At 36.6% G+C, this 16,812-nt stretch overlaps 1 long non-coding RNA gene across 3 annotated transcripts; it reads right to left on the bottom strand.

Annotated features, from left to right (window-relative positions):
* Positions 1–9,004: 9,004 nt before the first annotated feature.
* LOC131521959 (uncharacterized) lies at positions 9,005–16,794 on the bottom strand. 3 transcript variants are annotated; one of them, XR_009266413.1, is made up of 4 exons: positions 16,635–16,791; positions 10,762–10,973; positions 10,407–10,471; positions 9,005–9,455 (listed from the first exon to the last, which is right to left on the bottom strand). It is a non-coding gene; the product is annotated as an uncharacterized LOC131521959 (long non-coding RNA). The 3 variants fall into 3 exon arrangements; XR_009266411.1 differs by having other exon boundaries at positions 10,407–10,973; positions 16,635–16,794; XR_009266412.1 differs by lacking the exon at positions 9,005–9,455 and having other exon boundaries at positions 9,961–10,471; positions 16,635–16,790.
* Between the last annotated feature and the right edge of the window lie 18 nt (positions 16,795–16,812).

A 16,812-nucleotide genomic window follows, 5' to 3' on the forward strand; every position in this document is an offset into this window, starting at 1 on the left:
GCAGTTTAGTATATTTAAAATATATTAACTTTAAATGTAATATTGAATGACACTACAAAAATATAATCAGGTATTTTACCTTTTTTTTATGTTAGTAAGCACATCAAAATAAGTGCACAAAAAATAATTTGAATATTAGGATTTAAAATGGACTTTAAAAGTAAAACGTAATTTGACATTATTAAATTATCTTCCAGTACATTTGTATTAATATTATATTATCTACAAGTACAGTTATATATACAATATATATATATATATATATATATATATATATATATATATATAGCTACAAGTGCACATTTAATACAGTTACACTTCTTGTTTTGGATCCCTTTGGCTTTCATTGTATGTATTTTTTTTTCTTTCAGAATTTCTTATTTTCCATTCTCATATAGGTTTGAAATAACATGAGGGTGAATAAATTAAGACAATTTTAAATTTTTTAGTGAACTATCCTTTTAAATAGCAATATAGTATATAAAAAATTTTTTTTGTGTCTTTTAAGGTGTACTTATGATTTATTACCGTATAACTGAAGAACATTGTGGTGTTTTAATACCTCTGCTCATTTATCCAGAACTATTCACACCTTTATTACTTTCTCCTCTTTTTTTCTCTCTATTTCACTTTTCCTCATTCACACACACTCACAGAAAGGCACACCTCACTAACTCTCTTGGAAATAACAGGGGCTTATTTATGTGGTATCCCCAGGCGTTCCTCAGGGAAATATACTACTTTTCCAACTGGCCTCCTGTCAGCATCCCATTAAGGCCCTGTCTTCATTTTATGCCTCTAAATCTGATGCAGACACCACTGAAATGTAAGCAAATATTAATTGGGGTCAGTCGCAGCAGATGCAACTCATGCAAGCGTCTAATGTAAAGTACCTTTGTGGACCCGTGGCATTACAGAACAGGGTGCTGACGCCTCACATTTTCCACGTATGCTGGCTATGGCTGCGATGATTCATAATGGCCACAGCGCTCGGCCTTCATATTTTACCAGGCAAGTGTTTTATCAATTAAAGGAAACGCTGTGATGGTACCTTAGTGCCACAGAGAATTTAGCTTTAGACCTGTGTAACTGACTCGGATTGACCCGATTGTTAAGTTGCACAGTCACAAAAAGGGCATTTGTTTTACTTACCTATAACAGACTGTACTGCCTAGACATGACACAATAAAACAGCACGCGATAAAAGCAGACAATCTTTTACATGCAAATCTGTAAAATCTTCCATGTAAACTGTAGTTCGTTACTGATTACAAAATATGTGATGAAAATTGTTGTTAATAACGTAATCTATTAGATTACACATTTTATGTAATCTAATCAGACTACCTTTGATTACTTTTAGATTACTTTTAGATTACTTTAAATGATTAACTGTTCCATTATGAGTGTATACATACACTGGCAATATTTTACCAGTATTTTCAACGCTATCTCACGACCAATTTGTACATATTTTACGAGGTGGCTAATTCGTACAAATTCGTATAACCTCACTCGTACGATTTTGTACGATTTATCTAAACCCCAGTGACGGGTAGGTTTAGGGGTGGGGTTAGGTGTAGGTCATTCGTACAAATTCATACAAATTGTGCAATTCATACAAATTATACAAGATTTAGCAAAAATCTTTGCTAAATTGGTAATGATTGCCGTGATATCGGGCTGGTATTTTACCACTGGTAATATTTTACCAGTGATCAATTTTTTTGGAGGGCTCTTAAAAGACTCTCTGTCTGCTGGCCACATACTTCCAAAGGGGCATGTGCCAGCTGAGCAACTACTATTGATTTGAATGTGAATGCTGATGGATAGCTCTCTCTATGCATTTTAGACCTCCTCATTTAGGGCACAATGTAAACTGCTTTAGTTTTGAACCTGTTGCTGGTAAATGTTTAGTTATCATGTGGACAGTGCCATTATTTAGCACCCAAAACATTTATAATGCCCCCATTCTATTTGCATTTGCAGCGACTTTGAAGGAATGAGTCAAACTTGACTTCCTCCATCTGCAGTATCAGGGTGATCTGAGAAACACGTTTTATGAGGTGTTGTCTGCAATCAGCTGCTTTGTGTTAAATCAGAGTAAGGACAGCAGAGGAAAGCGATGGGTAATTTATTAAAAGCACTGTGCCCTGCAGACCCCAGGCTGTTATTAATTGTTGTTCATGCTGCTTGTTAATTTGGCTGTGGTGGTAGCAGAATACAGCCAGGTCTCATTTATCAGAGGAGCAGAAAGATCCCTCCAAAGACTTTTCAAAAGCTTCTAGCAAAGTTTTATGTCTGAAATGTGACTAGTACTGCAGCTCTCAAACAAGTACCATGGCTTGGCATGTTTCTTTTACATAAAATCACATTGCCTCAATGGATCAGTTCAAATAAAATTCATAGGCCTGGTTTCACAGACATGGCTTAGACTAAACCAGGATTAGGCCATAGCTCAATTAAGACATTTAAGTATTTTTATAAACGTGCCTTAGAAGAAACATTACTGGTGTGCATTTTGAGACAAAATAAAGGCACTGATATATTTTAAGATCAGTCAGAGCAAGTTTCTTTTAGTTGAAACAGCTCAGACTTAAGAGTTTAGTCTTTGGCTTAAACCCAGGGGTTAAACTCTAAATAGAGTTTGTCTAAACTCTAAATAATTATGTTTAATAAATTAAAAAGTTTGGCTTAACTAGGTTTTTATGATTATTTTTACCATTATTATTGCAACAATCATTTTCTTAATCAGTGTTTTAGTTTTTGTCTTTTTCTTAAAATAAAATTAATTCAGTTGATACTGAGAATTGCACAAAATAATAATCTTGTTTTAAGCATAAATATAACATTTAGTGAGGTTCATGCTTACAAAGTTGGAAAAAAGTACATTTCAGTGTTATTTTACTATTATTTATGTAATACTATATCATTTATTACTATTTTGAATTAGCTTTTATTTTTCAGTTTTTGTTTTAGTTTAGATACTTTTTTAAATGTGCTTTTCTCTTTTTTTAAATTGTATTTATTTATTGTTTATTATTATTGAAGTATTTCTATATAGTTTTTTTTATTTTATATTTATTATAGCTTTATTTATTTATAGCTTTATTTTAATTTATTTATGCTTTAACTTATTATACTTACAAACATATTACAATTAGTTGCCAGTAGTTTTTTTTTTTTTTAGTTTTTCATTTACTGATTAAGAAAAAGATTTCAGTTGTATTTGCCTGGGCCTTTCCCCTTAAATCGTCTCTTTGTAATTGGTAGTGTCATGTAACTGGATCTAAAATAAAGTAAGACCCTGCATCTACACTGTGTGGTTGGAGATATATGTTTGAAGAAAATCGGCACAAGTTTCTCAGCAGGGTGGGCGTCATCATCCCTGTGCCTGGTGTCATGTTTAAGACCCCCCGGTATTTGAAGGGCTAATAGAGAGAGAAAGCAAATAGCATTGAGAGAGAATGCCTGTGCGTGTGTGCATGTGTAAGAATGAAGCCTTGCTTGGCCATTGGAGGTGATATATGTGCCAAATTTTCTCCCAGAATAAATCAGGGCCATCAGCATGACAAGCGTTTTTCCACCTGCTATAAACATCTCTCCCACGCGCTCGTCCGTCCCAGCGTTGCAGAATATTTACTGGGCTGCTCCCTGTTTACTGCAATGGCACACCTGACTCTGATTGCCAGAAAAGTGTCCAGCTTGGCATGCTAACGCTTGTTAGCGCATGACTGATGGTCCTGTGTTCATAGCGTGAGCTAGCCAATGAGAAGACAAATCAGCCATCTGATACTATAGTCATCCGAGACCAGAGGCAGCTGCCAAACTCTGTCTGAAACGGTCGATGTTACAGCATCCAGACACAGGCACGAACACATTTAGCGATCAAGTTCAGTGTTGTGATTCACAATCCAGCTGGGATTTGGGTCCAGGAAGTGAGCATTTAGGATAAATTTGGAACGTTGATCTTGATCAGATTGGAAATGCTGAGCTTAAAACTGTCATTGAGGAATGACTGGACATTCATGGCTGGGCCGTGTTCCTCTGAGGACCAGCCAAAGTGTCCCTGAGGTGATTTAGCACCTCAAGCCCAAGAGGGTGCTCACATCTGTCAGGGGTTTCTGGAGAGGTGCTGGCATGTGACTTATGCCACGGTGAGGTCATGGACATGTTGCGTTCTTTGATATAACACTGTGAATGCCTCTCAGATGTCTGACTGAGTCAGGAGCAGAAGTCAAGCAGATCATTTCCCTGTAAAGCTGTGCTGTTCAAACATATGACGATGAAAAGGAGGCAGTGTTTTAAAGGTGCACTCCATCATTTTACAACATTGAAACTTTTAACACATAAAGAAAGTAATAGTGATTTTTGAATATATATTTAATGAATGTACATACACATCACACAAAGATTCTAGTCATATCAGTAGTCTAATAAAAGTGGTTTTATTCTATATGGAAATGGTCATCTCATGATGGCTGCCATGTTTAATTCACATGGACAGCTGCTTGTTTTATGTCAGTAATCTTCCTGTTACTGGATTCTTTTTCAGTCTCAGAATACATTATTCATGGCTGACTCTAAATAGCACATTTCTACACTGGCGTCAGTTACAAAATGTTTTCTTTCTAGTTGATGCTGCATCCACACCATTAGGTGTCAGTATACATTCAAGACAACTGCCATATCAGCCAATGTAACGTTAACAAAAACAAAGACATAGGCTATCAGTTAATGGTCAATATTAAGAGATTTTAGTTTATCAGTGTCAGTCAACATTAGATGTATTGGTCGAAAGATTTTAATTTGTGCATGCTTATTTTTAGGGCTGTTACTAATGATTATTTTGGCAATCAAGCAATTGGACAATTATTCAGAAGATTAATCGAGTAATCTGATCATTTTTTTGTGGAAGTAAAAATAGACCTAAGCGAACAATAGACAATAGGCAATAATAACTGGTTCAAATAAAATATCAAAAGCAAGTAACAATATGTTTTTTTTTTTAACAAAACTGTTAAAATAGATGTAATAAATGTAATAAAATAATCATAACTTATGAACATTATGTATTATATCAAATTCCTGCAGAGGGAGCGGCCTGAAAATTGTTTTTTTTTTTAAACTTTTTATCTTTATAGTTATGGGCTTTACTGAGCAAGCTAATCCTTTTTTTAATATCGACTAAACAACATTAATTCAAATGTCCACTTTAATATTTGGCCACTTCTTTATGATAGAAATGCTACAGCCGCTGTCATTTCTTGAACACGAACATGTGGACATCAAAACATATGCAAACTCAAAGCAAGAGTTTAAACTTTTATTTTGAAGTCTTGTGATGAACAGTTAGGTTTAAAAATTATTTACATTATGAATCTGATAGAATGGTGCACATTATTCCCAGATGAACGTTATAAGCAACTCAGGCTCATAGCATGTGCAAAGATAGAGTTTGAGACGATCCGCGAATGTAAATCATAACTCTTTGTGTGGAGCAGCATTTACAGTGAAGGGAGCCACTCTTAAGATGCACATCACCTACACGCATTTAGGCCTAAATAAATATTAAACCCGTAGCGCACATATTTATTTAATTGAATCACAGCCTTTGTGAATTGCACTATGTCTAATAATGCATTTATGGATTCTCGTCCGGGAACCCAAATTTATTCGAGGAAGCATGACAACCCTACTTATTTTTATATTCAGATTACCTTTGCTGTCATCTAAGGTTCACTTAAGATGAATCTTTTGAAAACACCATGAAATGTAATCTTTAGTAAATCTCAAAATGAGATTGAGTGTACTTTATAAGTAGCATTGAAAATTAATTATTTTAGTTTTTATTATTATTGTTTTTAATGTATTTAGGCAAAATAGTATAGGCTTTTGTTTTTAATTAGTCAATTATCAGCTGGGTACCAGCAAGAATTTTTAAATCGAGACATTTATAATTGTACTTTATATAGTTTTCTCATGCCTTCATGTTGTCTACATGGGTTGCATCACTTTATTTATGCAGCTTCAATAACACTACTCTTAAATTACATATGTGCATACTGTAGCCTATATTTATAATAAATGAATGAAATAAAGATTCACTGACCCTGCTTCTCCAATATATTTCTCTAAAATCGTATTCTTGACCACTCTTGATTGCTACTGACACCAGCATGAATCTCACTGTAGTCACATTTAACACCACGGGTCCAAAGTGTGGATATAATTTCTCCTCCACATGTACAACGTCACATCACGTCGTACTGAAGGAATTCCTTCTGAAACAATTACCTGAGTGTTATGCCCTGGTTGTGTGGGTATTATACGAGTAGCAGGTGTGGTAATTTGAGTCATTTGTGGCAGCGTAATGATGAATGGTGTCAGGAGTAAACAATCAGACCGAGGGAAGTGGATCTACTGCAGAGTAAGGAGAATTTAGTTTCATCATAAAAGAATTCTCCCTTCCTCTATTTCACTCCGACACTTTTATGCTTTTTTTATTTTCTAGCTTATTGCGGCCGTGGGCCACGTGCTGATTTATACGGTCTGGCAGGGATACAAGGGACCCTCAAGAGACCAGGCCCTCCCTCCCAAAGCTCCACGTTCTCACACACACACACACACACACACAGAGCTCACCCACTGGGCACTTCCCTTTTCTTCCTCTAACAAGATATTAGTTTGGTGCAGTTCTGGCACTGTTATCCATCACGTTGAAGGGGCCGTGTGAAACAGTGCGCCTTTAAGCACTGCACGCACTTATTTAAAATGTGTCTGTGGAAATCGGTTATGCCCATTCATTCAAGAACAGGTTACAATGATGCCATTTTAAGGTGGTTTCCTCTAAGGGGCTCTTTGTCTCAATAAGTGCAATACAATGGGCCATAGATGAATAGCTACAGGTTAGAAGTGAGTTAAGATGTATTGTAATGAATGTGATTTAAGCTGAATGTGTGAAGCAAAATCCATATCTGTTTTTTATAATTCAAAGCAGGTGAAGGAGTGCTGATTAAACAATGTATACAACATATAGTTCTGGTTCTCAAATCAGACTGGTCGAAGAGTGTAGGGTGAAGATAGAGTGACCTGATTGAAGTGCTGCTGTAACAGTCCAACAAAACTGGGACTTTTCATTTGTTTGCTGCTTGTCCTTGATTCAAGTATTTGTGGTGTACTCTTTTGCAGGTGTTAAAAGGATACATCAGTAGTTGGTGACAAGAATGTGAAATGATTCATTTAACTGTTTTGTTCAAAACACTCCATACTCATATACTTATATACATATACTTTGAATGTGTTTATTATGAATGAAATCTGGATCTGCTACATTTGTCATTGTCATGTGATCCACCAGCACTAGACTAGACTATGTCGCTTTACTGCCATTCACAGCTCCTCTCCCGTGGCCTCATGGGATGGACCTTAGTCAGGACAGGTACTGAATTTTATGCAGATGAAAATGAGACTGTGCGGTAGTGTTTTAGTCAAGACTGCCTAAACAGAGACCAAGATCAGGTAGCGTTAAGATCAAGACAAGATCAATACTTTGAGGGGTTGAGCGCAAGACGAAACCAAGGCAAATAAATGCAAATGCAATCAATAAATATAATTAGAATAATAAGACACTTTATGGAGCTGTTACCAATCAAATGAAATCACTAGCAACAAAATTAATCTTTGCACTGCAGAGGTGGCACACAAGTTGCATCTGAATTGTTGCAATTACAACTGCATAAATATATATATATACATTTTTAAATTGTTTAAAGCAGCTGATACTTTCAGTAGCAAAATACCACTGTGTGCTGCCCTGAAACACAAAACAGTTCTGCTATGGATTTGTTTGGAATGGGTTTCGTTGTTTAAAATTGTGTCTAAAATGTAATTTACTTACTATTAACTTCTTGTTTGTTGAACGTGTTGAATCATGCTCAGATTCGTGAAAACAGCTCTCTTGCTCTTGTGACATTACTTATGTTATAATATAAAAACATTATCTCATACAAGTACTCTTTTGCTGTCTTTTTTTGGGAATTTGTATTAATTTTGGTGAATGTTTTTACACAATTCCCTATTAAATTCTGAGCCAGTGCAACAGTATCATAAGAAAGCAAATTAGAAATAAGTTATCAATTGCATTTGAAGCAGTTTAACATCCAATCACATTAATAATGTTAACAAATATATTAGACAATGCACTGGCAATTTAGTGATATCCCCGCAGTTGTGGTCTTGACTGGTTTTTCAGCTGAACAACTGGCATGTTGCTAAACAACAGTACAGTCTACTCCTCCACAGGCTTTACAAATACTGTAAATTCAGTCATACATACTACTCTTTCACATACTGTTTGTAAACCTACTTTGTAGTATGTGACTTCGAATGAAGCCAAATAAATCATTGAATTATTCACTCAACTGATGCATTTAAAAATGCAAATTCATTCAGGAATTAATTTACAAAATACCACGTACTGTGTGTTCCTCAGGGATACAACATTTTGTCTTTGTTTGAAACAATTTTATGGTAAAGTAAAAACAAGTAACTGCTAATATTGTGTCTAAAATGGAAGTTTCTCAATATTAACATCTTGTTTATTGAACTGGTCTTTACCAGAAGTATCACAATTGTGCTGTTTACACAAATATCCCCATGGCTGTAAATACCTGTGACCCTGGACCAATATTAGCATTTTGCAAAAACAGTAGACCTGCTTTCCTGTAGCTCAAATAGTAGAGCATGGCGCTAGCAACGCCAAGATCATGGGTTCGATTCCCAGGGAAAGCAAGAGCTGATCAAATGTAAAAACTGTAATTTGAATGCAATGTAAGTCGCTTTGGATAAAAGCGTCTGCTAAATGCATAAATGTAAATGTAAATGCTTGTGTGATACTGGTTAAATGTGATTGTGAAGATACACTCCTTTCTTCAGTACTTTTCATACAAATACATTTAAGGTACACACAATAGCATGTAGTTGCTCTCAGGAGGATGTTACATGTTCAAGGTTATATCAACACATTATAATATGAAAGAATTGAAAAAAAAAAAAAGAGATTGCAATATAAAACGTATCTTTGGATTTGCCCTCTAGAAGTATTTGTGAGATGAGGGCAACCTGATGCTGTTTAATACCCAACCAAATGACACTACGCTCACGAGTCACTTCACAGCGCTGCACACACAGTAATTTCTTCATCTCCAGCAGAAATATGCTCTCGCGCCTGCAGTGACGGGGACCCCATCCGAGCGGAACCAGGCAAAGGTAGCCTGTCAAGGCTGATGAATGGGGGACATGCTGCATCCAGATTCATTTCCCTGCCGACAAGTGAGTGACGGGGAAGATGTCTGGCTTTGGCAGCGGTGGCATGGCGGGCTGTTTTTCAGATGGAGCTTAATGTTGAGACAGGACACATAGACGAATCCCCTCCCCTTCACTGCAGTCCAGATCTGATGGAAGACAATGAGTTATTGCAAGGTGATAGAGCGTATATATTGTATGAAAGACACAAGAAGCCTTTGAAGAGGATCTTGCTTGTAGATCACTGTACCCGTGTCTGTATGTTTGTAATTCAGTTTCAAAGCAAGCAGCCCTGTGTTTTTGTTGGCATCCTATCACAACACATTGTAGGACCTTACATACCTGCTATCTTTTATCACGCACTTATATTTTTTTTGGAGGTGGCACCAGTGCTGGTTCTGCTGGTGCACTACACATGATATGATATATTCAAAAATATATGTAAAATTCTATTTAAAAATACATAATATTTTATTTTATATTTGTGATATAATTATCAAATATAAATTTTTATTTGTAAGTTGCATTCAAAATCCACTTGGCTTAAAAAGCCGACATTTAGGTGAATTGGTGGCAAATTTGTATGATCTCATTTGTTTGTAAAATAACTCCACGTAGGTTAGATTTGAAAGTAAAAATCATACATTTTATAAAAGCATACAAATCACCAATTTTCATGAAATCACCAAGTCTTGCATTTTCTAGTGAGAACGGATTGAAAATCTCAGGCTGTGAGTGAGCCTTTCACACTCTGTATAATCTAAGTAATTTTGCAGTCATATGCTGTTTTTTTTTCATTTCTGAACATTCGTTTGCTCCATTAGATTAACTGTTAAATAACAAACAATTACTGTATATATCTGATGTGATTTCTGGGCTGTATGGAAATGGTCACTTTTGATCCATATTGATCCATTTGTACATGCATATAAACACAATAAAGGTCAAATGCAAGCCAAGTAATGGTAAATATGATTCCGATGTGTGTATGAGTGAGCATACATATATTGACACAATATGCAGTTGGTATCATAAAAAGTGCTGACAAGCCCTGAAACAGATGGTGGTGTCCCCTGTGGAGTCATTCCCCTCTCTGTCACCTTTTGTAGCTTCTGTTTGTGGAGAATTCATTCTGCTCATTCAGCATGAACAGATGACCTCCACACTATGATGAACACAGAATCATAAGCAGTGTGAGAAATTAACTTCTTCATATAGGGACAATTTTTGCTCCCTGGTTGATTTTTATTCTTTAACCATATAAAAACAGTACTTTTCTTATGTCCAGTACTTTATTGTAATCAATTCATTAACATACATTCCCAATCTAATAAATTAGATGAACCTATGAATTATGAAAACATAAACTAGCATTGCTACACAGTAAAATTCAACGGATCAAATGTTCAGTTAATATAATATCAGTTAGAATTCGGAAATGTCATGATTCAAAACCTTTAGAAAATTCTGTTTTATTCATAGATCCCCAGATCCCGTGGAGGACCTCTTGTTGAAAGCCCTGACATCAGACGCAAGACAGTGTTCGCTTCAAACTTGGTAAAGGTGAAGGTCTGCTCAGTTTTTAGTGCTGTCATGACAGTGGAGCGGGACTGACAGCCATGGCCATTCCTGCTCCTCTTCCCCCGTGGCAGCTCAAGGTTAACAGTCTGTAGAAGAGGGAAACAGACAATTACAGTCTAGTCAATAGCTCTCTCAGAGTGGAGCGCTATCGTATACCGCTGAAGTCAATATCAGCATCTGAAATGGCTTCCTATTAGCTGCATGCTGCATGGCTAAAAAGAAATTTACTGTCACAATACTCCTCTCATTCAGGAGACAGCAAAAGAGGTCCATCGGGTCTGGCATTGACTATTCCTTAAAGGTGCAATCAGTCATTTTTTCCTCATTAAAAAGTTTTAAAGAAATAAATTGTACTTTTGACAGATGTGTAAAATGGTGTACACTCACATGAAATAAAGGCTCCGGTCATATCAGTGATTTAGAAAAAGCTATTTCATTTAAAATGTATTAAGTCTTCACACGGAGGCCACCATTTTGAGATCACACCACCAGCTGTATACTGCTAACTATATCTCTGCAACCCTTCCTGTTTTCGGAAACTGTCAATTGCGAAAAAAAATCATTCATGGGTGAAAAATATGCCTGTGAATGGAGTATACAATCGCACATGTAAAAGAGTTGCTTTTGCGAGGGGCTACTATACATCCACACCACTAGGTGTCAGTATTACATCTGAGATGACTGTTCTATTATCAAGTGCGACATAAAAATTACAGAGTAAACATAAAATTGTGTACTATTGAATAACTTGCTGTTTTGCCAAAGAATATTCAGAATCAATGGCAATTTTAATTTAAAGAGGGCATCGGATGCAAAATTCACTTTTACATGGTGTTTGCATATAAAAATAAATAAATAAACAGTCTAATCAAACAATTACCAAGCCGTTTTGATTTTCTGAGCAGTATGACGACCGCTGACGGACTGTTGTGTATTAGCATGTACGCTGTCCGCCATTTTCTGTGCGCTCAAGCAGCTGTAGCGACAACGTCTCGTAAGCAATGCTGGTATTTTGTAGTTGGATGTAAAAGTGAACACAGGAGCCACTGAGGACACAGTGGATTATTATTATTTTTTGATGTTAACACGCTGCCAAATACACAAAAAACGGAAGAAAGGGCGGGGTGAGCAGCAGCTCATTAGCATTTAAAGAGAAATGCACCGAAACGGGTCGCTGTGAACAGAGCTGTTTTTGACAAAGTAAAAAGATGTTGTTTTACATGACCATGGAGGAATTTTAACCAAAGCATGTTGCAGACATTTCATTAAGACCCTAAAGAATCATCCCAAATGGCATCCGATGTCCCCTTAAACGATGCGTTCACCATAGTTTTCTTAACATCATGCAAGGTGATTTTTCCTAAAAAATCTTTTCCAGACTGGAAACAACGGCAGTGGAATAGTGTATCTGCCCTATTCCTGGACCTGGTCTCTGCCCTAAGCCCGTAATTGGACTGGTCTCTCTTCAGCAGGTGAACGGCGCTCTCATTTGAATATCAACCATGTCCACATGCTGGCGGCCATGACAGCTTCATTACCGCCATGTGTGAAAGTGACGGGAGGGGTAATGCATACGGTACACTCATGCCCACTGTGCTCTCTGCCTTCACACCCACAATTTCTATCTCTCTCTCTCTTTCTTTCTCTCTCTCTCAGACACATCACAGACAACTCGACAAACCCTGTGTGGTTTAATAAGACAGCTTCAGCAGTGTGTCCTCTCAACCCCAATTTGGTGTGCTCCCTGCCGCCCTCGCTGGTCTATGCTGAGTAGAGGAGGTCCAAAGGTGACTTTACCTGTCAGTCATGCAGCCGGGAGCCCTTTGTTTCCCCGATTATGAATTTATAATGAATATCACCCTCACCTCCGGACGACACAGTAATCTAATTAATGTAGCAAATGTGTCAGACGTGTTCTAGCTAACGGCATATGACATTAGCATAGCATAGCTTCCTTTAACAGTCTCTAGAAGCAGATGGTGTACAAGGCTTAGAGTTCAATAAGAATTGCTTTTTCCAAAAAGTACTTTTTCAGTAAACAACTGAACATTAAAATACATTTAATGTTACCGGGGGTGCTAACCACACACGATACAGTAAAGCAATAATGTACAAAAGTTATAAAAGCTAAAAGTATGTTAATATGAAATTCTGTGCTAATTAGTTACTGTATAATCAAATATTTTGTTGATAACTTGCCTAGTGCTATACAGAAAAAAGGTGTATGTCGGCATCGCACACCACTTTCATGTTCAGTGTGTACACCCTTGTGAAACAGAAGTGCATTGTAGCTTTTAGAAATAGTACTTATTACAGAAATAATATGCTTAAATGCAAACTGAATGTAACTGTTTTGAACACCTAATTGCATGTTAATGGCAATTAAATGAAAATGTGAGAATTTATATAATTAAATGTGAGAAATAATATACTTTGATGTCATTTCTATTAAAACTTTCATTAATTTAAACATATTTGTAATTACACATTTGTAATGAAGTTGCAATTTATTACATTTAATGTATATTAACTTTACAAAATAAGTATGCTTCTTTAAACCACTATATATATATATATAGATTTAAAAATGCAAATGAAAGCTTAAAAAGTCATGAAAATATATGCTTTTTTTCCCTTTCTTTTTAAGATTTGAAGTACACTACAAGTGAATGTGCACAAAGCAATTCAAAGAAAAAATCCCTTGCAAGGCAAGTCAGTACACGGCCATCTTGGAAAGGCATTCAAGTACAGCTCCTATATAATTAAATGAGGAAAGACCCTCAAAACGCTCCTTGTCAAACTCACATTTCAAAAACATTTCAAATCAGCAATAACGTATGGCATAAATAGTAATATAAACTAAGTGCTCTTTAATTTTGAAGGCAGAACTTTCACTCCTTTTATCTGTTTAGAACACCATGTTAAGAGTGTTAATGAATTTCTGTAAAGTTATTTTTTTTAAAAAAGGCATTTTTGGTTAGCTGGTGTCCTTATCTGGTGAATCAACATGATTCACTACTGGATTAAACAACTGAAGGAGCTCACGGAAAAACAGATGCTTTAGGTGTTACAGTATAATTCAAATGTCACCTTTCAGTTGTTCTGACTGGCCTGCTGAATAAATAATACACCTCATGAAGATGTCACAGCAAGGGCCAAGCACGTCATCTCAGAAGGTGGACAGAATGACAGGACGCTGACATTAACCAACAAAGCAGCCTGCAGTGGGACTCTGCCTGTCAACATGGTGTTACCCCAATACAACCGTTAGAGTGGCTTGTCTGTTTGACACATACACACCTCCAGCCTCTTTTACTGGTATTTGTGCGTCCAGTGGGAGTCTCAGGCCCGGTGCTGCCAGCGCTGCTATCAGGCAGCTGAGTGTGTGCAGAGCCTATTAAGACGGTCTCCATCGTTAGAGAGACAGCAGCAGCTGGCCGTCAGGGTTCTTAGGGGAGCTGTGGCGAGTGATGTTCAGGGGGCAGGCGATTAGAGGAACATTTCAACCTGTTGGGCGACTCTGCACATATGAGCCTTTGCCTGCAGTGTGAGAGGTACAAGTAAGACGGGAAGAGACGGGGTGAGGGAATGTCTTTTTAGTGAAAGTATCAGTGTGACTCTTTCTTTAAGCTGAAGTGTGTAATTTCTGTGCCTCGTCTAGGGTCATCAGATAGATTTGCAAATTCACGCCATTGGTGTTGTTGCCAGATCTGACTATGAGATCAAACTAATTAATGATTAAAAGTAATTTAATAATAATCTCACGCTTTTAAAAGCCCAACAAAAAAACAATTGCGTATTGGCAAAACATCTATTTTACCGAAATATTAGCACCATAATTTTAGCAACCCATGTTAACATCTCTCCCAACCTCCAACCCGTCGTTCACAAGCTGCACGTGCAATTAAGAGCTGCTTCATTGCTGACACATGATATAAGACATTTGCAAGTTCGTTTCATACAGTGGATTGTATGTAAATAGCATCACCCAGTGCTATTTTTATTTTCTGTCTTATAAAGTATCCTGTTACCCTATGACAAACTACTTCAGTTCGTAAGTGAACTGTGCGAATGAATCTAACAATTTGAGACCTTTTTGCAAACCCGTTTGACTGTTTAGATTAATAATGATTCATGAATGGCTAGTTCTGATTGTAAACAAATGAGTGAAAACCCATGACATTGCTGAAATATAATCATAGAAAATGATTACCAGGGGCCTGTACCACGATGGTAGATGAACACATTCAGAGTAGACTAGTTTTGAGAAACCACTCCAATCTGGCTTTGTTGGTACCAAGAAGCTGATCATGAATGTGTGACATCAGCGGCGAACAGCCAATCACAACACAGAGCAAGTGTGATTCACTTCTCTCTCTCTCTCTCTCTCTCTCTAGGAAATGATCTTGCTCTATCAGTGCAGTCACAAGTGAAACTTGTGGTTAGTTTATATAGTTGATAATAGAGACTCGAACATGTAGGTCACATGTAGCCATTTTTAAACTGTTATCTATTGATTCTACCACTTATTTATATTACATATGATCTGTATATATTGATATTCATTCAAAATAAATGCTTTATAATAATTGTTAAACTAAAAGTGCTTGTGTGTAATGGATTAATAATAATATAAATCATAATATAATTATATAAATCATATGTAAATTGTAATTATCATTAAAGCCAGACAATTTTGTTGTACTTTTTTTTAAATGTAGGAAGAGAAACTGGGGGAGTGACTTTTTGTGTCAGACATGTGTCACTTTGCTCACATCTGATTGGCCCAATTTCAGTTTGAGCTCTCTAACCCAGAACATAACCTGCCCCTGAGCAGGATAGCTGTGGAGTGCAAGTTACTATGGCAATGAACTCAGCTAAAAGCCAAGCCACTTTCATGGTACCTAAAACCCAGGATTGGTGCAAACTAAACTGAAACTTACCTGGATAGCCAGCTAAACCGGCTTCATGGTACAGGCCCACTGTTACCCAGCTAACAGTGAACACTCTCAGAACGTTCTGGCGAGTTATCAAACGTTCGTCTCGCACAAAACTTTATTTACACATCGTTAATTGAACGTTTTCTGAAATGTTTTAGTTGGACATTCGTCTAACTTTTCTTTATTGTTACAAGGCTTCTTAAAAATATTCAGAGAACATTCAAACGTAACATTCCCATAATATTTGCAAAATTATAAACTTGAATATTCTCTTAACATTCGTAAAAACAACAAAAATGTTTTTAATGTATTTTCTAAATGTCATTTCTGAACGTTAAGAGAACATTCAACAATAAAGTTTTCATAAATTAATGGGAACGTTCGAAAAACGTTCTTAAAAACATTTGTATTGACTGGGCCTATATGGTGGGCTAATCTCTAGTGCCAGAAAAGGATTTATTAGTAGGCTAATATTTTTTACTGGGGTAAAGCATGTGCGCATGTGCGTTGAAGAAAATATATATTTTTTCCCTATTCTATATACTTCTGTTGTGCGATTAGTTATTTTTAAACTGTAAAGCGGGATTACAGCAGCAGTATTGCGCATTACAATTTCATCACTTGATCATGTGATTGATGTCTCTGACGGGTATACTAACCAGCCACACCATGACCCTTTGTTGTGACCTCAAATATATTTTTGCCTTGATGATTTCAGATATAATTTAGTTTATTGGATAATGCTTGAGGCCCTTATTTTAATGCCTATATTTTAAGCCTCTTGCTCGTGGCGATAGAATAGCCTACCTTTATCCTCCTGTTCTGAAATGTCTCGATGATTTGATGTCCCAGCCAAAGCCTGTGAAAGCTGTGGATGATTTGAAAAAGGGAAAATACTGCTAGCTTTGAGGGCTTTTTCTCTTTGATGAAATGTTTATGATTTTGCAGGTGTGAGACCGTCAGTCATGGACAGACCGACAGAAGA

The sequence above is a fragment of the Onychostoma macrolepis genome, chromosome 16 (genome assembly GCF_012432095.1).
Source record: "Onychostoma macrolepis isolate SWU-2019 chromosome 16, ASM1243209v1, whole genome shotgun sequence".
Lineage (NCBI taxonomy): Eukaryota > Metazoa > Chordata > Actinopteri > Cypriniformes > Cyprinidae > Onychostoma > Onychostoma macrolepis.